Source organism: Microtus oregoni, unplaced genomic scaffold (genome assembly GCF_018167655.1).
Source record: "Microtus oregoni isolate MIOR12 unplaced genomic scaffold, Mior012 000012F_ref0000307, whole genome shotgun sequence".
In the NCBI taxonomy this organism is placed as follows: domain Eukaryota; kingdom Metazoa; phylum Chordata; class Mammalia; order Rodentia; family Cricetidae; genus Microtus; species Microtus oregoni.
In genome coordinates, this window is record NW_024543071.1 from 23,546,247 (window position 1) to 23,568,829 (window position 22,583).

A 22,583-nucleotide genomic window follows, 5' to 3' on the forward strand; every position below is an offset into this window, starting at 1 on the left:
CTTGGGCAAAATAGTGAGTTCTAAGCCAGCCTGGGCTACAGCATAAGACCGCGCCTCTAAGAAACAAATAAACACAAACCAAAACAACTGAAAGAAAGAAAGAAAGAAAGAAAGAAGAAGAAGAAGAAGAAGAAGAAGCAATAAAGCATGAGGCTTGTTTAAATATCCTATTTTAGATGGGTTCAGATTTTTAAAAAGAAAAAAATTACTTTCCTAAAGTATAGATGATTTTTTTTTTTTAGGTGTAACTTCAATTTCTTTCCGGTCATAGAGCCATGAAAACTGTCATACTTCCTCCATGCAAATATCTGTTGAGACTGCCTCGTCAGATCACACAGTTAGAGGGCCTTTCACAGAATCCAGCTCTTCCTTTGACATCTGCTTTTGGGAAATGAGCTTCCTGTTGGACAGTGGCTGCCAGGTGAAACCCTCAAACCTCTGAAGTGTAGCTAATGCCACCATCTCCATCCCCCGAAAGCTCTATGTCCGGAACCTCTAGGGCAGTCAGCCATTTCCCTCTGCAGCAAGGCTGGGTGAGAACTCCTTTTTAGGCAAAGCATTAAAAGAAGTTGGCTGAGCATAGCTAAAAAAAAAAAAAAAAAAAAAAAAAAAAAAAAAAAACCTTGGTCAACAGGGTGGAGCCAACCCCAGGGGCAGAAGTATTACTTCACAGTTGCATTGGCTTCCTGTGGCTGCCAATAGAGACAGAGTCTGGCGGCCAGCCCGCCAAAGGGAAGAGGGAACTCTAAGGAAGAAAATAACCCTGGGTATGGTGGCTCCCACTTCTAATCCAGCACTGAGGAGGCTGAGGCAGGAGGATTGTTGCAAGTTCTACACCAGCAGCTTGGTCTGCATAATAAGTTCCAGGGTAGCTGGTTAAAAAGTGAGATTCTGTCTCCAAAAGAAAAGAATAAGAGGAAAATAACAATGAGTCCAACAAGATGGAAATGTAGCCAGCCTGGGACCAGAACTGTCTGTTTGTCTTGCCGTCCTGTGGGACTTGGTACACAGCACCCTTTCCGACTTTAACTGCCCATCATCCTCCTGGGGGAGCATTTTACATGGCACCTTTCCCATGTTCTTTGATGGCTATGACTTATTTGGTATCTGGAGGGATTGAGAGCTGAATGCGTTGGCCACACATCTGCATAGTCCTGACACTTGGGGCTTTGGGTCAGGAAGATTCTGAGTTCAAGGCTAGCCTGGATTTGAACACATGGAGTAAGTTGTAAGTCAGCTTGAGCTACATAGTGGGACTCTCTCTTAACCAAAACCGAATAATCCTAGCACTCAGAAAGCAGAGGCTGGAGGATCAGCAACTCATGTCATCCTCAGTTACATACAGCTCAGCCTGAGGTACATAAGACCCTAACTAAACACACTCACACACACACACACACACACACACACACACACACACGTTATGAGACAGGTATTATTATTACCTCTATTTTTCAGTTGAGAAAATGAAAGCCCAGAAAAGTGACATCGAGGATTCAAAGGGGGAGGAGGCTCCACAACCCTTCCTGGTAGTCACTGATTTTCCCAAGTGAAAATCAAGGAAAAGGCTTTGCCCGCCCACCTGCCACTGTGGATTGCAGTGATCTCGCCTCCTCCCTGGTGAGAAGTATTTTGGGTTTTCCTTCCTTGCACATAACCAGGCAGATGACAGCAAATCTAAAAGGAGATAAATATAAAAACAAGAAGTGAAACGCTACAGACACCTGAACCCCAAGCATTGCTGCAAGCAGGGAGCCTGTGGAGCCCCAGCGCAACAGAAATGCCCGTGTCCTGTTTAGATAGGCTTTGTTTTGCTACACGGCTGCGTGTGGGGCCAAGTGATAGCAGGTCCTGAGGGTCCAGCACGCCTTTGATGAGTTACGCACACAAAGGCCAGCATTTTGATGTAATCTGATAGCACGCAGTTAAGTCTTAGACAACCAGCAACTGTGAGGAAGCGATAAACAGAACTTCCTGCAGCAAGCCGCCTGAGATAACACTTTCCATGGACTGGAAGGGGGAAAAGAGAGAGAGAGAGAGGGAGCAGGGCATGATTGTTACAGAATTTAAAAGGAACTATTCTGTCCTTCATAAATAACTTTTCTAAAATGCGGTCCCAGCACCATCTACGCAAAACCGAGGACAACCAGATGACCTTGTGGTAATTCCATATTGTGACTTGATTCTGACTTATTTTTAGGCAAAGGCACTTAAGATTTCTCTCTTATTGCTATCAAAGCCCCGAGTCTCAAGTAGCTTCTTGGCCCCATAAACTTCAGTGAGATGCAACAAGAATTCAGATGGCTAGAACCGAGGCTGCAGTCACTGGCAAGGTGGTGTTCTTAATTGAACCACTAAAGAGGCCCATTCAGTCTAAATAAACACACATCGGAATAAATGCCAATTTGCCTAGAGACTGATAGCCGTTTCCACAATGCCAAACTAGGGTCAAAGGGGCGATTTCACTGAGTATTTGTGTAGGTGTGTCATATATAAACAACCAATAAAAGCCAGGTGTGGTGGCGCACACCTAGAATCCTGGCTCTCTGGAGACTAAAACCAGAAGGATCCAAGTTCAAGGCCAGCTTGGGACAGCGTCTCAAAAACATCAAAAACAACCAGTAAGGGTAGAATATGTTGGGACTTTTCTGCTGACAACGCGTGTTTATTCCCTCACTCAGCAAGGCAACAATTTTTTAAATTTATTTTAGTGCTAGTCCTTTTTTCATATGTGCAGTATGTGTGTGTGTGTGTGTGTATCTGTGTTTGTGAGCATGCGTGTGTATAGGTACACATGTGCATGTCTGTGCATGAGCGTGAATGCCAGAGGTCAACCTCAGGTGTCCTTTAGATGTCTTCCACCTTGTTTTTTTGAAAGAAGGTTTTGCAGTGGCCTGGCTTCACCAGTTCATCAGTGAGCCCCAGGAATCCTTTTGTCTCTCTCTCTCTCTTGCTCCTATTGCTGGTATTACAAACAGGCTACTACATCAGGTTCTTTTATTTGGGTGCTAGGGATCAAATTCAGGCTACCTTCCTCCCACCACTACACAGCAAATCTTCACTGAACCCCACTATGTGCAAGGAAATAGGAAACACAGAAGAAAAAAAAACATGACTTAGAATTTTCCAGCACACCTAGGGAAACAAAGGTTATGGTAAATTCGCAAATAAATGTACAGTCCAAACACCGTTCAGTGCCCTGAAGACAAAAGGACAAAGCGGTCTACTTCCAATGAGGGAATCAGAAAAGATCTTACCTCTGCAATGGTGGGGCCTGAATCACCTAGGCAAACTAAGAGAGAAGGAAAGAGCTCAGGGCGGTGGGGGGGGGGGGTGTGACAGGGACACGACGACAAACCAACAAACTGTGACACACGGACTCTGAATTGGGAAAGTGTCTATGCCTTTGAGGAATCAACTGAATAAAGACACAGAGGGGTTGTCACCAGCCTGCAAGGTAAGAACCAGATCACACAAGACTGTGGGAGCTGGGTTTTAACCTTAATACCTGGTGAATATTTCACTAATTCTTTTTTTTTAATGTGTGTGGTGCGTGCGTGCGTGCGTGTGTGTATGTTCTGAGTACTTATGTAGATTTGTGCACATGTGTGTAGACCTCAGAAACTGGCACAGAGGGTCCATCTTGGTCTCTCTCCACCTTGTATATTGAGGTCTGGTTTTTTAGTTGAACCTAGAGTTTGTCAGTTCCGCTCATCCGGCTACCAGCCTGCTTTCCTGTCTCTGCTGCTGGATGCTAGGGTGGCAGGCAGGCCATCACACTGCCAGCGTATGCAGTGCATGGGGACCCAGACTCCAGCCTTCATATGGCATGGCAAACGCTTTCCCATTGAGCCGCCTTCCCAGACCTGCATCCCACCAATTCTTCCAACCTCCCTCCCTGTTCTGCTTTCTAGACTTCCTGGCGTTGAATCTCCAAAATAATGCAGCAGCTTTAATATCCTTCAGGAGAATCTGAAATCAAATTCCAACAGGAATTTGGGGCATCAAAGAGTTCTACTAAGTTCAACCTGTTTGGCTAAACCTCCAAGTAGGGGATGGGCATAAAATTAGGGCTATAAAAAAATGAAGCAATTGGATCACGTGTCCTTTTATTATTTTAATGTGATTCCAGAGTCACAGGGTTCTTGTATCTAGATAGGACTTCAGCAGTCATGTGAGCCCATTCTTTCCCATTTTACAAGGTAAGAGATGGAGGGCCTGCAAGCTCACTGGCTTATCTCCTAATTCCGAGTACTCTCCTCCATAAAACAGCTGTCCCTAAAGAGCAAACATCAGAGCTCCTTCGAAGGCCAGGGCTCAGAATCTGTGTCCAGGTTGCGAAGGGGGTCTCTGGTCCATCCCTGCCTCCTAGGCTGTCTCCACTGAGGCTTCCTTGATTGGGGCCCTGATCTGATCCTGCCTCCCCAGGTCTCACACTGCATCCATTCCTTCATTGAGTAGCCATCCACGTTATACTTCTCAGAATCCTCTGTTGACGCCATTGTGGTAGGAAAGTGTGCCTTCGTGGAAAGCCTCACTGGCTTGTCCCAGAGGCCTGGGAACCTGGTGTCCAGGTTCTACAAGCCCTGCCACTTTGAACTTTCTTTATGGATTGAGAGTACCCTAAAATCAAGACCCCGGTATCTCTGAGAACACTTTCTGTGTGAGACCCTTAGGCAATCTGTGCCTCACCTCAGGGGATTCTGAAGTGCTGGGTATGAATAGAGGTTTTTTTTTCATTCTGAGACTTCTACCAAGGGCCCCTGGATACCTTCGAGGGAGGCTAAAGAAGCTGAGATTGAACAAAATAACCCAAAGCCTGGCACCTACAGAAGCCTTCAGCACCTACCACTACTACTCTGATTGCATCTCCATGTGAGCTGGGCGTGTGTGCACACATATGTATGTGCGCGTGTGAATGCCAGAGGTCAGCCTCACCTGTCATTCCTTAGGTGCCATCCTCCTGTTCTTTGAGACAGAGACTTTCACTTGTCCTGGAACTTGCTGATTTAGACAGGTTGGTCACTGAATTCCAGGGCCACTCTTTCTCTGCGTCCCCAGCATGCACTACCATGTCCAGGTTTGTTACATGGTTCTGGGGATTGACTTGAGGTCCTCTTGCTTGTATGGCAAACACTTGACCAACTGAGCCATCTCTACAGACCCTCTTAGCAGCGTTCTGAGCTCAGCAGTTCATTCCATTGTCCTTACGCACGATCCTTTACCCCATCGGGGCCGCTGCTTTGCTTTAGATGATGCTCAGGCCCTCACCTGCTCACACGCCAGTGAACAAGTCAAAACGTTTGGAATCTCAACAGAAGTAGCCTTTAATACTGCACTTTCTAAAACAGAAAGGCAAGGAGAGGGAGGGCAAGAATGAAAGAAAAAGAGGGAGGAAGAGAGAGGGGAAGGAAGGAAGGAAAGAAGGAAGGAAGGAAGGAAATGAGATGGGAAAAATAAAAAAAGAAAAGTAATTAACAAAAGCTAAGGAAGGAAGGCTAGAGAAGCTGTACCGCCCAAGCCGTAACTACAATATGTTGAGTTTTTTGTTGTGAATTGATGCTTATTTAGCTTTCAAAACAGAGCCCAACAGAGACCACCTAGAGTTCTTTGTACACTTCAAATCTGAAGTGGGAGACCCGCTTGTGTGTCAGTCGCTTCTGTTTAAGAAAGTGAAGGAAAGGCCAACAGAAAATTTGTTAGCGTGGTGTTTTTTCCCTTTAAACCTAGAACACTTTTTTCTTGGAAGATGTTTTTTAGTTGTTGAAATTTGTGAAAAGTGTTTAACCCAGCACCTGACATTCAGGAAGTGTTTGATAAATTCTGGTTATGTTTCCAGCAAAAGACACTTGACAGAGGCATTGGAAGATCTGAATTCTAGGGATCTCTGTGGCTGTGGTAAGCAACCTCTCTGCCTGCTATTATAAGATGAGCAAATTCAATAGAACTAGATGACCTGAAGGGCTTTCCCAGCTGCTATTCTGCAGATACTTCTAATTCACTGGTGCCTCAATATTCAAACTGAATTATTTTTATGAAAAGAGCTTTTCACATCTGTGAAATATTCTTTTACATTGTGTGAATATATGTCACTGTGATTGGTTTAATAAAGAAGTTGGCTGGCCAATAGCTGGACAAAATAAGGTTGGGAGAGAGCCAAACAGAGAATTCTGGGAAGAAGAAGGGCAAAGTCAGAGAAGTAGCAAGCAGACATACCATCCTGAAAAGAGGTACCCAACCACATACAAAGCATAGGCAAAAATATGGGTTAATAATTGAAAATGTAAGAGTCAGCTAGTAAAAAGCCTGAGCTCTTGGCCAACCATTTGTAATTAATATTAAGCCCCTTACCGATTATTTGGAAACTGGCGGGCAGGAAATTAAAGTCTGACTACACACAGATTGTTATGAATCCCTTACAGACTGGGTGTGCGGCTCATCCTCGGGAGACAAAGCACAAGTTCAAGACCAGCCTTGGCTATATAACAAGACCCTGCCTCAAACAGCCTGGATGAAGTCAGGTATGGTGGTGCATGCCTTAAATCCCAGCACTCAGGAGACACAGGCAGGCAGGTCTCTGTGAGTTCAAGTCCAGCCTGTTCTACATAGTGAGTTTCAAGACCATGGTGATGGTGAGTGAATTCCAGGACAGTCAGGGTTACATAGTGAGACTCTGTTTTTGTTTGTTTGTTTGTTTGTTTGTTTGTTTTAAAAAGGAGGAATAAATAAATAAGTGGCATACTTTACAGAGTACTTCCTTTTCCTTCCCTAAACTAACGAGTTTGGGAGCATTAAAATCAGACAAAGATGCCCAGCAGTGGTGGTGCATGCCTTTAATAATCTTGGGAATCAGAGGCGGATTTCTGTGAGTTCGGAGCCAGCAGAGTTCCAGGACAGCCAGGACTACAGAGAAACCCTGTCTCGAAAAACCAAAAGAGAAAAAGAGAGGATTAACATTTGCCTAAGAGATGATCCATGGGGAAACTTTGAGCAGCAGAGCCTAGGAAATGTTACCTTGAGGAATCTAGTTCTAATATGGCCCATGACCATCTGATATGTCAGGCTCCCCAGGCTCCGCCCACTCCACATAAATCACAACATCCTCTGAAGATGAGGCACTTCCTACAACTAGAGTTCAAGCGTTCTGGAGAGTGTCACTTCCCCGAAAGCCTTTCCTCCAAATCACATTGTTCTGCTCTCCCAACCACTATCAATGCTTTTGTTCCGAGCTTCATCCACCCATTAATTCTCCAAAAGGAAGAGGGGGTGGGGAGAAGCTATTGTATAATGTAAAAAAGTTGGCAAATCTTATGAAAACACATTCTTAAAACATCTCTCATTTTGGAGAAACAAAGTAAAATGTATGAATTGTTTTCTTTTTCATGACTAACAGAAAGATTCATGGCTACAGGGAGGTATTTTGGGCATATCTACATAAAACAAGAACTGAAAAACTCAACTGAAAAAAATGAAAACAACTCCATTAGGAAAAAAAACCTTGAAACCGGTGGTGGTGGACACTTGCCTCTGCCTCCTGTGTGCTGGGATTAAAGGTGATCTCTGAGAGTTCGAGGCCAGCCTGGTCTACAGAGTGAGTTCCAAGACAGGCTCCGAAGCTACACAGAGAAACCCTGTCTTGAAAAAAGAAAGAAAGAAAGAAAGAAAGAAAGAAAGAAAGAGAGAAAGGAAAGGGGAAAAAAAGAGAGGGGGAGGGAGAGAGAGAAAGAGAGAAGGAGGGAAGGGGGGAGAGAGAGAGAGAAAGAGAAAAAAAAGATACCGAACTTTGCCACTTTGCCTCAAAACTTGGGCAAGTTGCTATCTGTCCAGGTTTTACCAACAGCAAGTGTCTTTACCACTTTTTATCCTTTGCCACGTGTGGCTGTTGAACACTTGAGATATGCCTGTGTTAAATGCTCACTGGATTGAGAAGACTTAGAAGAGAAAAGAATAATGGGCCGGGATTGCCATTCAGTTGGTAGATTGCTTGCCTAGCGTGCAAGAAGCCCTGGGTTCGACCTTCAACATAGCCTACGAGTGTACAAGTGGGCATGGTGGCACACACTCAGGAGGATCAAAAGCTCAAAGTCATCCAAGTTAGAAGAGAACACAAGACCCTGTCTCGAACTGGTCTTGGGGATGAGAAGAAGGGGAGGAGCTGGAGAGAAATCTCAGTGGGTAGGAGCACTCACTGTGAAAGCAAAATGACCTGAGTTTGAATCCTTGGTACTCACATAAAAAGCATGGGAGGGCTGTGGTTGTGTGTGTGCCTATAAACCTAGCACTGGGAGACTAAGTCAGGCAGGTCCCAGGGCCTCACTGCCAGCCAGGACAAAGCTGAAACACCAAATTGATTCAGCAAGAGACCTTGCCTCAGGGCAGCAAGGTGAAGAGTGATGTAGGAAGGCATCCAACATCTTTTTCCTGCCTCAGCACATTCTCACAAGGGTATATACACCTGCACATTCACACGCGTGTGTGCACACATACACACACACACACACACATGTAATGGTTTAAAAGAAAATGGTCCCCAAAGGGAGTGGCACTATTATGTGGTGTGACCTTGTTGGAGGAAGTGTGTCACTGTGGAGTCAGGCTTTGAGGTCACCGTTGAAGAATGGCCTCAGTCAGATTGGCCTGCAGGGCATTTTCTTGATGGCTAACTGATGTAGGAGGGCCCAGTTGACTATGAGCAGTGTGGTCGTGGGTAATGTAAGACTGGCTAAACACAAGCAGGTGAAGCAAGCTGGCAAGTGGTGTTCCTCCATGGTCTCTGCTTCAGTTCCTGCCTTGAGTTCTTGCCCTGGCTTCCTTTCACAGTGGCCGGGAACCTGTGAGTCAAATAAACCCTTTCCTTCCTAAGTTAGTTTTGGTCAGTGTTCTAACAATCAAAGTAGGGCAAGAGTCCTAATCATTCATACCAGAGAGATGTATCGAAGAGGGCAAAAGTGAAAAGCATCTCATGCAAGGACGTGGTGCTCTCTAAGCTCCCAATAAAGGCGTGCTGTGATTAGTGATGATTAGTCTTACTAGTTCAAGTTTCCCAGGTGTGGTGAAGCACAGGAGGCTGAGGCAGGAAGGTTGTAAGTTTGAGTCCAGCCTGTGCTACATCGTGAAGTCCTGTCTAAAATAATTATAGTAATTGATAATCATAAGTTTGAGCTAAAAGAGACACAAAACAAATGTGCAAAGTGGCAGCAGGGAAAGTGAGAAAGAGAGAGATGTGGTGGCCATTGAAGAAGTGTAATTAACAGCATTTGGTGAGGAGGAGCGGGTGATGGTGGTGGACCCCCTATTAGCCAAGTGGACCACAGAGCCAATTAGAGACTGGAAAAATCATGAGAAGGAACAACTTTGAGGAAAGATAAATCCAGTTTGGACAAAGGGACCTAAAAACATATGAATATTATCAACTGGGTTACTGAACCAGTCCCCCCAAAACTCCAGGGCAAAAGCCTTTGGGTATTCTCATGTAAAGTGATATAAAGGATGGATTTTCTCAGCCGAAGCTAAGGATATGACGGAGGGAAAGCAAAATCTTGAACGCTGGTTGATAACCCTTCAGAATGTCAGCACATGAACACATTTGGAAATAGGAATGACACAGATGTCAGTCAATGAAGATGAAGCTATGAGCTTACTCGTGTCCTGATAAAGAGAAAATTGCGACAGAGGCATGCCTTCCAGGCGGCAACCCTGGAAGATGAAGGGAGGGGTCAGGGCAATGGTTTTACAAGCCAAGGACCCAACCTCATTGTCCCATCCATCTCTCTCTTCTGACCTCCACTTACAGCAGCTCAAGAAAGCCAGAGACATGTGACGACGGCACCAAATCAGAAACAAAAAGTTTCAAAGGTCAGGGCCGACGAGTCAGATGCTCTGAGACCAAGAAAAAGAAACGGCTCTGGTAAGGCAATGGGGTCATTGGTGGCCTTGAGAAAAACGTGCTGTAATAGACACAAAGAAGTGGAGTCCAGATGGACAGGAGGAAGAAAGACAAACTTTGCGAAACTTTGAGGAAGTTAAGGCGAGTTAAAGTGAAGTTAAATGGAATCACTGTGTTTTGTAAGCAGAGACTGCGCTTTCGTTTCCCAGCTGCCCAGACCCGAATAACCACATAGAAACTATATTAATTACAACACTGTTTGGTCAATTGCTTAGGTGTATTCTTAGGTAGCTATTACATCTTAAATTAACCCATTTATATTAATCTGTGTATCACCACAAGGATGTGGCCTACTGGTAAGGTTCCAGAAGCTCTTTCTCTTTTGGCAGCTGTATGGTGTCTCCTTGACTCCACCTACTCTCTCTCTCTCTCTCTCTCTCTCTCCATATATATATATATATATATATATATATATATATATATATATCTTCCAGCCTAGCTATATTTTCCCTGCCATAGGCCAAAGCAGCTTTATTCATTAACCAATAAGAGCAACATATATACAGAAGGACATCCTACATCAATCTACCTTCCTTCTTCCTTTGACGTAGTCTCACTGTGTTGCTCAGGCTGACCTTGAACTCCTGATCTCAAGTCCTCCTCCCATTTCAGCCTCCTGAGTAGATGGGGCAATGGGTGCATGTCACCATGCTTGACTCTCACAACACCGTGAGAGCAAATGACTAGTGGAAGATGAAAGGTTCCTCGGTTTTTAAGGAAGGGTTTCATGTAGCTTAGGGTAGCCAAGAACACCCTGTGTAGCTGAGGCTGGCCTTGAACTGCTGATATTTCTGCCTCTTCCCCGGAGTTCTTGGATTATAGATGTGGACTGCCATGATCAGCTGACGCTAAAGGAGGAGATATTAAATGGAAGAGAAAAGAAAGAAAAGAGAGATGGTTATATTGAGCATCCTGTTCTTCCATTCCCCTGCAATGGTATGCATGCCATGATACCAGCTCTAACCTGAACCTGTTTGATCAAGAGTCTTCAGAAATGTGTAAAGTAGATATGTAAATTATCTGTGTTTCAAAATAATAATTAGAGATTTGTATTGTAAATATGGAGGTAGAATTCTAACTCACGGGCTAGGTTGAGTCTCAAGACCCTGTGGGCCCTCTGAGATCTTCTACCAGGCTTGCTTACGTCAAGAACTGAAGAAAGAAAGCTACTCACACCAGTGTGCCTAGCCAAGTGACTTCTTAAAAATGGCCCAGCCAGCCGGGCGGTGGTGGCGCACGCCTTTAATCCCAGCACTCGGGAGGCAGAGACAGGCGGATCTCTGTGAGTTCGAGGCCAGCCTGGTCTACAAGAGCTAGTTCCAGGACAGGAACCAAAGGCTACGGAGAAACCCTGTCTCGAAAAAAAAAAATGGCCCAGCCATTTCCTGATGGGATATATGAGAAAGGGACCAAAGCTCAAATGTCCATTCCTTACTGTGACCGTCTGCCTTTAGTCCACTGTCTCGTTGCTAGTGCCCAAGTCTGGGAGAGAGAGTTATACTATTTTAAAACTAGTACTAAACATCCAATACCTGGCAGGCACTGGACCAGATGTTGAGGTTAGAACAGTTGTAGTAGTTTTTTGAAAACATCTATAAATTATTTTAAATCATTTCTTCAAACAATAGAGCCCAACTCCCCTTCCTTTCAATGTTGGCCAGACTTAATAACTCACTCCTAACAAGTAGATGTAGCAAAGACCATGTTTAACTTCTGGGAACAGGTCATAAAAGACAAAGCACCCAACTTCTTCCGTTCTCAGTGATGGATCACTTGTTCTAAGGAAACTGCTTATCATATTGCGAGGATACTCAAACAGTCCTGTGATCATGGCCACATGATGACCCAGCAGCATGAGAGGCATCTTGGAAGCCCTTCAGATGACTGATGCCTCAGCCAACATCTTGACAGACTTCATGAATGACCCCAAAGCCACAGCCATCCAGGCCAACTTCCAAATCCTTAACCTACAGAGCTTATTACACATCTAGACCTTTGAAATATAATATGATATAATATAATAAAACAAAAATTAACCCATTGAAATGGGACAGAAACAGAAGGAAAAGAGCCCAAGAGAAGGCACAAGAATCAGAGACCCACTCATTCTCACACTTATGAATTCCATTAAGAAACAATCAGCTGGAAGCCAAAATAGATACACAGAGGACCTGGTGCAGCCTCTGTGTATGCTGCCTCAGTCTCTGAGAGTTCATATGAGCTTTATCATGTTGATTTAGAGGACCTTGTTTTCTTGGTGTCCTCCATCCCCTCTGGCTCTTACACTGTTTCCACCTCTTCTTCAAGGGAGCCATGAGGGGAGGGTTTTGATGGACACATCCGTTTAGGACTGAGTGTTCCAGGGTCTCTCACTCTCTGTGTAATGTCTGGCTGTGGGTCCCATTTTTGTCCCCATCTGATGCAGGAGGAAGCTTCTCTGATGATGGCTGAGCAAGGCATGATCTGCTTCTTTGGCTGGAGTCATCTGATGTTTTAATCCACTAAGTATTGAGGTAATTTATTATACAGGAATAGACACGGTGAAAAATAAGATAAACACAGTCCTTGCTCTGGCAACAGATAATGACCTGTTACTGAACAAATGTAGCAACAACATGAGTGGAATCACACTAGTAACAAATTTTGAACAGGAGGAAGAAGAAAACGGGCTGGGAGGAAAGCAAGGAGAGAGAAAAGGAAATGGCAGAAGATGAAAACAATTAAACACTGACAAAATCTACATGGTTTGAAACTTTGATTTAAACTTTATATTTGATTCTAATTTAACTTTGGGATCAATGTAAAACATTAGGGTTTCCCAACAACACAAATGTGTGAGATTTATTGTGTTACTCTATTGGTTGTGAATAGGAAACTAATTTGGAGTCACTTTGTCACCCAAAAGTGAGATTGCTTTTTGTTTTGATTGACAAAGAGACTGACCCACAGTGGTGGGATTTGTAGTGATAAAATCCAGTGTGTTCAGGTCAGCAGATTCTATGATGTCTTGGTCAACTTTCTGTTGCTGTGATAGAGCACCATGATGAAAGCAACTTAGAAAAGAAAGTGTTTATTTGGGGCTTCTAGTTTCAAAGGATTAGAGTTCCATTGTGGCAGAGCAAAGGCATGGTAGCAAGAACAGCTGAGAGCTTACATGTTGGTCCACAAATAGGAGACAGAGTCCCGGAATGGCACAGTCTGCCTCCAGTGACACACCTCCTCCAGCAAGGCCACACCCCCTAATCCTTCCCAAACAGTTCTGCCTGGGAACTGGGAACCACGTATTCAAATATATGAGCCTGGGAGGACTATTCTCATTTAAACTCCCACACACAGAAACCCAAAACTCCCACAAACCTTGGTGAATACCAAGCAGAAGTCAATGGCCTCATGGACTGAGCAGATGTGCTGGGGGAAACAAAAGCAAGAAATTGTGTGTGAATGTCCAGGAAGAGAGAGGCAGAGGCAGCCTGATACCTGGGCATAAGGTGGACCAAATGCCCTCGAGGGCTGCGTACCCTGAGGACGAGCGTACCTTCTTCTGGCTTACTCTCATTGGCTGAATGGCTCCAGTCACTGAACTCAACCTATCACTGATAAACCACCACAGCCTCCTACTTGATCTCCTGCCTGCAGCCTCTGCCCTATCCCAACTGGTGAAGCCCAAGGAGTCTTTTCTGTAGTCACCTTACCCCTTCCCTGCCTTTGCCCACTCCTCAGGGCGACCCCCGCCTCATTGAACTGTCCTCGCCCTTCCAACATAAAGTCAAAATCCTGAGGTACCCTCACACGACGTGCGTTTTCAGCCTTCAGAACCATTTGTCTAAGTCATTCTTCCCACTTGGGAGCCCTTCCCTCCACTCATCCAACTTGGGTTATTCTGGCTCCACAACACAACAGCGTTAAGCGTGTTTCCATCTGTCACTTATTTATCCTTCAGTTGATGCAGACGGCCTGGTTAGGAGGGCATTCGGGTTCTTCAGCTCAAAGACGTTCAGGTTCACCCCCAGAGGTTTAGAATCTTAAGGTTCTCTCCCTTGTTTTTAGGATGCGGGCACAAATAGTTAATACAAACCAACCCTGCTTGGCTCGCCAGACCGACTCTGTGCTACTTCTTTGCTCTCAATGTTTCAGCCACAGGGGACGACTTTCGGTTCCTTAAAAGTGTAGTACTCCACAGCCTTGAGGCCCCCACACTTGCTGGTTCTGCCTCTCACTCAATCCACTGCCTTTGCCAAATAAAGTCCCGCGCATCCTTCTAGTCTCAGATCAAACCTCAGATCCAAAAATAAAACTACTTCACCAGGCCGGACCTGTGTTCTCACTGTCCTCCATATTTCCTTCCACTGACCTGATTTCATAAGTATGTGAAGGTCTTAGTGTTACTATTGCCTTGATGAAACACCGTGACCAAAGCAACTTGGGGAGGAAAAAGTTTATTTGCCTTACACTTCCATATCATCGTTGAAGGAAGTTAGGACAGGAACTCAAACAGGCAGGAACCCGGAGGTAGGAGCTGATGCCGAGGCCATGGAGGGTGCTGCTAACTGGCTTGTTCCACATGGCTTGCTTAGTCTGCTTTCTTACAGAACTCAGGACCACCAGCCCAGGGGTGGCCCCACCCACAGTGGGCTGAGTCCTCGCCTATCAATCACCAATGAAGAAAATGTCCTACAGGTTTACCTATAGCATGATCTTATGAAGGCAGTTTCTTAATTGCGGCTCCCTCTAGGATGACTCTAACTTATGTCAAGTTGACCAAAAGCTGTCTAGGGCAGTAAGGAACATATAATCATTTGAGTGGGACACACTGGCTGTGTGATTATGGCACATGAATAGTGTAGGAACTGCTTAACACATTTTGGAAGGAAAGGAGGGAGGGAAGGGGGGGTTGAAGGAAGGAGAAAGCAAGCAAGGAGGACAGAGAAAGGGAAGTGGCAGGGGAAGAGGAAAATAAATAACCACCGCCAAAAATTTAGACGGTCCAAAGCCAAACAGAATGTGTGGCAGGGCACATTTGCTTCCCAGTATCTTCAAGGTTTGCTACGTTTTCCTCAAACCCTACAGTTTTCATGTCTCCCTGTCTTCTACTTGGGTGGGTTAGGATTACTCTGAACCCCAAGTGACTGACCCAAGGGCTTCACTGAGTGGGGCTTTAGCTTTTCTCTTGCGACTAAAGTCTCGAGATCCGACTGAAGCAGCGATCTGAAAAAGAGCCCCCCCCACTCCCTGTAGCTTCTTCATCTGCCACTCTTGGTGCCTGGCTTTCCTCCTCGACAGCTGGGTGCTGCCCCCGCCCCCGTGGCGTCCACGTTTCCAGGCAGGAAGAAGCGGAAGTGTAAAGGACAGAGCACATGTGCCAATTGCACTCATCTGTTTTGTTAAGAAAACAATGGCTTTCCTGGAAGCGCCCCACGCAGGAAACTTCCACTTATCTCTCACTGACCAGACCTGGACTGTGAACATTCCAGATTTAAGAGATTGAGAGAGATACTTGTCCTTAAAAGGGTATCTACAACCCCGAGCACACTGGAGCTCTGTCAGCGAGCAAGGGAAGCCAGATGCCAGTGTCTACACTGTCGCCTCAGAGAAACCCATCAACTGGACTCCAATGCCCTGGTTCCTCCTCTCAGGAGCCCACAAGGAAATGATCGTTTCTCAAACGTGGATTTTTTTTTTTTTAATACAAAGATGCATGTTCTCTCTCTCTCTCTCTCTGTGTGTGTGTGTGTGTGTGTGTGTGTGGGAGGCACTAAGTCAGGCAAAAGTGGAAGTATTCCATCAAATAAATGGTTTGTATATCTGTAAACCAAACACTAAAGAACCCCTCTACCTTGAAATATTGTTTCTGTTGCCATTCACAGTTTTTCTTAAAGATCCCCTTTCAGGAAGGTGATACTCTAGGAAACTTGGAGAGTGTTTAAGACATGTTGTCAGGAGGTGTTTCTCCTTCACTGTGTAACCTCCCTCCCATTCGTCATGCAGGTATTCGCTCAGCTACCAAAGGATCAAGTGAGACTCCCCATTCACCCATCAGCCAACTACATATTGAGTTAGGAAGTCATAAAGCAATATACCAGGATTTCAGAATGCAAAAGAGTAGGTGCAGTAAGATGTTCAGTAAAGCCCTTGCCATGCGAACCTGATGACCTGAGTTCCCTGCCTAGAACTCACCCAAAGGTGCAAGGGAGAGCTGACTTCACAGATGTATTTCCTATGCTCGCGCTCTCTCTCTCTCTCTCTCTCTCTCTCTCTCTCTCCTCTCTCTCCCCTCCCTTTCTCCCTCCCTCCTTCCCTCCCTCTCCCCTACAATAGAGAGTATAAGGAATGGACCAGGGTAGTGCTTCTCTAGAGTATATGAAAAGTCCTAGCTGGGCGGTGGTGGTGCATGCCTTTAATCCCAGCACTTGGGAGGCAAAAGCAGGTAGATCTCTGTAAGCTCAAGGCTAGCCTGTTCACAGAGAGAGTTCCAGGACAGCCAAGGCTGTTACACAGAGAAACCCTGTCAAGGAAGGAAGGAAGGAAGGAAGGAAGGAAGGAAGGAAGGAAGGAAGGAGAAAAGTCCTTGGTTGGGTTCCTAGCACACCCCCTCAATAATTTATGAGGGAGGAGATTTTCTCAGCAAAGAAATGCTGTCTTTGCTAGCATCCACAAGGGCCAGTGAAGGATGAAGCAAAGATGACAGAAAACAGGGCATACCCTCACGGGAAGAGTTTGTTCCCAACTGGTGTCACTGACTTGATTAGCTCAGTTCATCAAACATTTACTGCCCAATCCTATGTGCCAGGAATTCTAATAGAGGCCAGTGCTCTTCTCTGCCTTGTGAGTGGGGGGTATATTTTGCAAGACAAAACTTTGTCGAACACATAAACATTTTATAAAGAAAGACATTATGGTCTGGAAAAAATAAACCCCTCTATTGTTACTGATTAAACTGGTGGAATCTGAAATGTCCCCCACTGCTTAATGCTTTGAACACGTGTTCCCTAGCTGATAGAGCAACTGTGGGATGATATGAACTTACGGGAGATGAGCCCTAGTTGGTGGATTTAGACTCCAGAGCTGGGCCTTTGGAGGCTGCCCCTATTTCCTTAGCCTCCTCCACACACTCCCACTGCCATGAAATGAACTATCCGGCTTACCTTCCCCTCTCCAGCCCAATGAACTAAAATCCTCTTAAACCATGAGCCAAAATAAGTATTTCCTTCAGTTACTCCCATCGGTCACAACAATGCAAATATAATTAAAATATAATTAATACCTAAGTTAACTAACAGACAAAAGCCTGGGTCTTCATAGCCTTGAACGCATTGGTCATCTGAATAAGACAAAAATATTGCCCAAGAAAGAGTCCATCACCTACCAGGGCAGCTCTTTCATTGCAAAGTGGCTGGGTTTCTGTGTTGTTGCTATTGTTTTATTTGATTTTTGGTACTGATTTACCACATGCACAGTCAAACCAGGCAAAAATCATCTCTGACCCTCAGGTGTGTGTGTTAGTTTTGTTATCACCAAGTGTATGTTAACTGAACACTGTCTGACCGTCCCTCTCCATGGGTGTCTGATGGATCGCCCCAATGCTGACCAGTCTACACTGTTCCCACAGGTGTCTCCCTGTGGCTCCCCTCACACGCTCGTACCACACTAATCTTTGCTAGATAACACATGGTTCTGAGGGGCCCTGCGGGCACATCAGAGGTTAAGTCTCGCAAACACCTCTATAAGGTACAGAAAATAAGTAGTGATATTCATGGCTTAACTGTTCTGAATGAAGAGGTCTGGGCTACTGTTTGCTCCTCTACCATTTACTGTGTGGTCTTTGTAAAATGATCTCACAACCTTGACCTCAGGTTCTTTGTGTGTGTGATAGCCACCTCTATCAGTGTGATGTCGACTTTGTCACAGAGCACAAAGGGATAAAGGGGTCCACACTGGTATGCTCAGGTGTCAATACGTGTTATGGCCCTCTTTCTGCCAGAAAGAGGAAAGGAATCTGACGTATGTCCTCTAGGCCTTTAAAAAACAGAGTTATTCCTTCGGCCACATGTAGGTGAATCGCAAGAAAGATGATATTAAACATCAAGGGAATTGGAGCTATTCAAACAGGAATGCCCCGCAAATGTCACCTTGGCATTACTGGAAGAGTTACACTGTAGAAAGACAACATGCAACTGACTGTATTCATTTTCATTCAGTTATAGAAAGTCATTTCTTGTTTAATTTCTGTCTTGGCTCTTTTCTCATTCAGTACTGAATTGTTCACTTTCCATGAGTTTGTAAGGTTTCTGTTATTGTTGATAACCAATTCTAATGTGTGGTGGTCAGATAGCAGTCAGGGTGTTATTTCTTGTTCTTTTATCTCTTGAGACTCACTTCATGACCGAGTATGAGATCAATTTTGGAGAAAGTTCCATGCAGAGAAGAAGGTGTATTCTTTTGTGTTTGGGTGAAATGTTCTGTAAATATTTGTTAGGTCCCTTTGGTTTACAACGTCAGTTATCTCCAGCATCTCTCTGTTCAGTTTTTGTTAGGATGATCTCTCTATTGGTGAGAGTGGGGTCTCCCACTATTGGTGATTTAAGCTGTAGAAGTATTTCTTTTACAAACTTGGGTACCCGCCAGGCGGTGGTGGCGCACGCCTTTAATCCCAGCACTCGGGAGGCAGAGGCAGGCGGATCTCTGTGAGTTCGAGACCAGCCTGGTCTACAAGAGCTAGTTCCAGGATAGGCTCCAAAACCACAGAGAAACCCTGTCTCGAAAAACCAAAAAAAAAAAAAAAAAAAAACCTTGGGTACCCTTGTGTTCAAGATATACAGCCAGTACCTGAGCAGCCAGCATGCTAAGCAGAATCAGTGTGGGCTCAGCAAATTCCCAGAATTGGGGCAAGTAAGTGCTGCTCCCAATCGGTGCTGTGAGAGTCAGTTTCAGCTCACGTAGTCAGAGAAGGCTGTAGGCACACAGTAAAGCAGTCTAGACCAAGAAGACCTCTAAACAAGTACAGTAAAAAAAAAGGAATAAACAGTCATAGAAAAAATATAGTTTAAAAATAATAAAATCTCACCAGGCAGTGGTGGCACAGGCCTTTAATCCCAGCACTTGGGAGGCAGAGGCAGGTGGATGGATCTCTGTGAGTTCATGGCCAGCCTGGTCTACAAGAGCTAGTTCCAGGACAGGCTCCAAAGCAACACAGAGAAACCCTGTCTTGAAAAACCAATAAAAAAATAATAATAAAATAAAATCGTTAAAAAAAAAGAGTAAAGTAATATAAAAAATAAAAAGCCATGTAAGGATGTGAACTACACAGATTGGATCCTATATGGTGCTTTGTTGATTTTAAATATTTTAAATGCAAATGTACAAAAAACAGTAGCTGCTGAGAAACACTGGATTATGTAAAGTGCTAAATACATTTTTTAAATGTCTTAACTTCAGAACGGAAGCCATAAAATACGTTGTGTTGGAGAAGTTGTGCTTTTGTTTCCATAGGAAACGAAAAGCTATGGATTTCTTCGAAATTAATGAAGATCAGATTTGATTGAAAATCTTGGCTACAAAAATAAAGGGAAAAAAACTAAGAAAGACTACAGAACGGGTGTCATATATGCTGATCTCTCTACTGCAGGAGCAGCTCTGAGACTGGATGAGACATGACAAATCTTGGTGGCTACAGAGTCCTCATGACTTATTATTACATTCTATCCTTTTATATGGCATGGATAGAGGTTTAGTTATACAGTCCAAACAGACTTATAAAGTTAACAGATGCCCTTTACCTGCTCAAAGACAAAACAAAAAATCATCTTTAGCTAACTTGTGTACACCATACATTCCGTACTTGGGTTAATGCAAATATATATACACACACATATATATATATATATGTGTGTATATATATATACATATACATATATATATATGTTACCTTTAAAGGTTTATGTATTTTCAGAAAAAAAAAGGGACCAGATACCAATAAAGGCAAGTATCCCAGGTGATCCAGCTTCTCGGAATGTCTCTGTTTCAGTTTCCTCAAAATTCTGCATCCAGAACAACCTCAAAGATGCTAGCTAAGATGGTCCAGCCTAACAGATTACTCTAGTCAGGACTTTAGATAAGCCCTGGACTTTCCAATCACACAGAGACGGGACAACAAATTGTACCGTTAGCTCTTCCACGACTTGACCATTATCTCAAAATTTTCAGGATTCCTTAAAGATGCTATTGTCTCCAGACAGTAGGAAGCAGTCTAGAGAACACTACACCCACATTCGCAAGAGGTGTGGTGGGTGATTTTTGGTCATTTTGATGAGTTATAGATGTTCGTCTTTGTTTAGGAGGGTTGGTTACAAGTTGTTGGTCATGGTCAGGAAAAATGTTGAACAAAGGGGATTAGATTCAGGGATCTCTTTCTGAAAGATAAAGGGGGGATATAGAGTGAAGGGATAAAAGGGTGGATTGTTGAGTCTACTTTTGAACAACCACTAGTCTATTTTACATTGGTATGGATTTTTATATACTGATACAAATTTAGGGTTATTTTTGTTATGCTTTATATGGTCTATTCTTGTTTAAGGTATTATATCTATGCAACTCATTTAACAATGTAACATAAAATCTTTGAAAGTTATTACTAAAAACTATTTAGAGTCGGACAGTGGTGGCATGCACCTTTAATCCCAGCACTCAGGAGCAGAGGCAGGTGGATCTCTGTGAGTTCAAGGCCAGCCTGGTTTACAGAGTGAGTTCCAGGACATTCAAAGATGTTACACAGAGAAACCCCGTCTCAAGAAACCAAAACCAAAAAAAAAAAAAAAAACAAAAAACAACAACAACAATAAAAACTATTTAGGATAATTAAGAAATACAGGTTAGTAGTTACCAACCCAAAAACTATCCTTTTAGACCTCAAAACCTTTTCTTAGATAAACAGTTTAAGCTATTACATCTCTCAACTTTATACACTTGTAATTTTTCTTTTAATTTATTCTGTGTCTTTTTACACCATTCATTTTCCTGTCCCTTCACATCTGCGCTCCATCACTGCAACTCCCCCCAAAATAAAACAAATTTTAAGAGAAAAAGAGGAAAGAATTAAAAAAGGGGAAAAAATTTAAAAATCTTATCATGGAAGCCGCGGTGTGACACAGTGAGTCATGCAGTAACCCACTTTGTCCGTATAGCTTTACTTGCAAGTGTTCGTTACAAAAAGTCATTGGTCTGGTTGGAGGCCTCCGGTATCTAGCACACTCCCGATGCTGGGCCCTCACTAGGATTCTTCCTGGGTATCCTGTTGTTGCCCTGTTTTGTAGAGATCCTGCAGTTTCGGGTCTGCGGGTCAGGTCCCTTCATGTGCTCCAGCAGATCACAGATGGGGTGGATGTTGGAGCGGGCTGGCCAAGTCATAACCCTAGATCAGGGCCTGGGCAGCTCAGGGGTCGGTCCACTAGCCAGTTCTCCTGTGTCCTCACCACCAGGGTGAGCGCTCCAGCAGTGTCCCAGTTAATTCACCCTCGTAGCAATGAGCAAGGGGCAGGGCCAGTTCTCCCGCTTTCACGTCCTCGGGGCTGGCTTTCCCACACCTGCAACATTGGGACCTGATCTCTTGTGTTGTCCAGGCAAGGTACAGGGGCCTTTCCCCTGATACCTGTCTCAGGCCTTGATGGGTGGGAGGTGGGGGGAGGGCATCTCTCCTCTACCCATGATGCGCCCGTACCAGATGAACAATGGGGACCGCTCTCCCTTGCTCATAACATCAAGGTTGGGTCTTCCTCACCTCCAACCACTGGGCAGCTTTCTGTGCCTTGCTGCCTAGATTGTAACTGTAACTTTGTACCCTTTGCAAGCCTCTGACTTGTCACCCGTAAAATGCCAGTAATGACAGGACCTCCCTCACAGGCTGGTTGTGAAATTAAATGAAAGAACATCTATAAAGTACTTAAAATAGTAAATGGTAAGTCCAAAACAAATATGAGTTTTATTGCTATGAGTTCAGTGACTCTGTCATATAAAAAAACAATTTATGGGGGTGGGAAGAAACATGTAGGCTCCTCAGACTAAAAGCTGAAATGAAACACAGCGCTAGCTTAGAGTTACAAATCCATTATTTTACTTGAACCCAAGCTGAAAAATAAGCCCTGGTTATACTTGCGATCTTCAGACCACGGATGTCGCCTGTTAGAGTGTGCTCTGTTGGTTTTCTGTCGCTATAGCAAGATACCAGAGGTAAGGAAATTGTGAGGAGAAAAAGAGTAGTAGTTTGATTTATAGTTTCAGAAATTTCAGTGTTACGGCTGAGGCAGGAAGCATGCGGCCGGGGAGATTTGTTTACTTCATGTGGGCCATCAAGGAGAAGAAGGGCCTGGGGTTCTAATAACTCTTCCAAGGGGCATGCCCCTAACCTAACTTTCTACAATGAGGTCCCACTTCCTAAAGGTCCTACCACTTCCCAATGGTGCTACAAGGCATTAGTGTGGCCTTTGAGGGACATATAAAATCCAAACCTTAGCCAAGAGCCACAGCCTCCTGCTCCGGCTTTCCACAGAATGCTATTCGCTACCTCATTAGAGTGTCTTTGGGTCTCTGAAATTCTGTAGTGCCCCATCTCCTCACCTCTGTCCCTTCTGATCACGGTCCTTTCTTA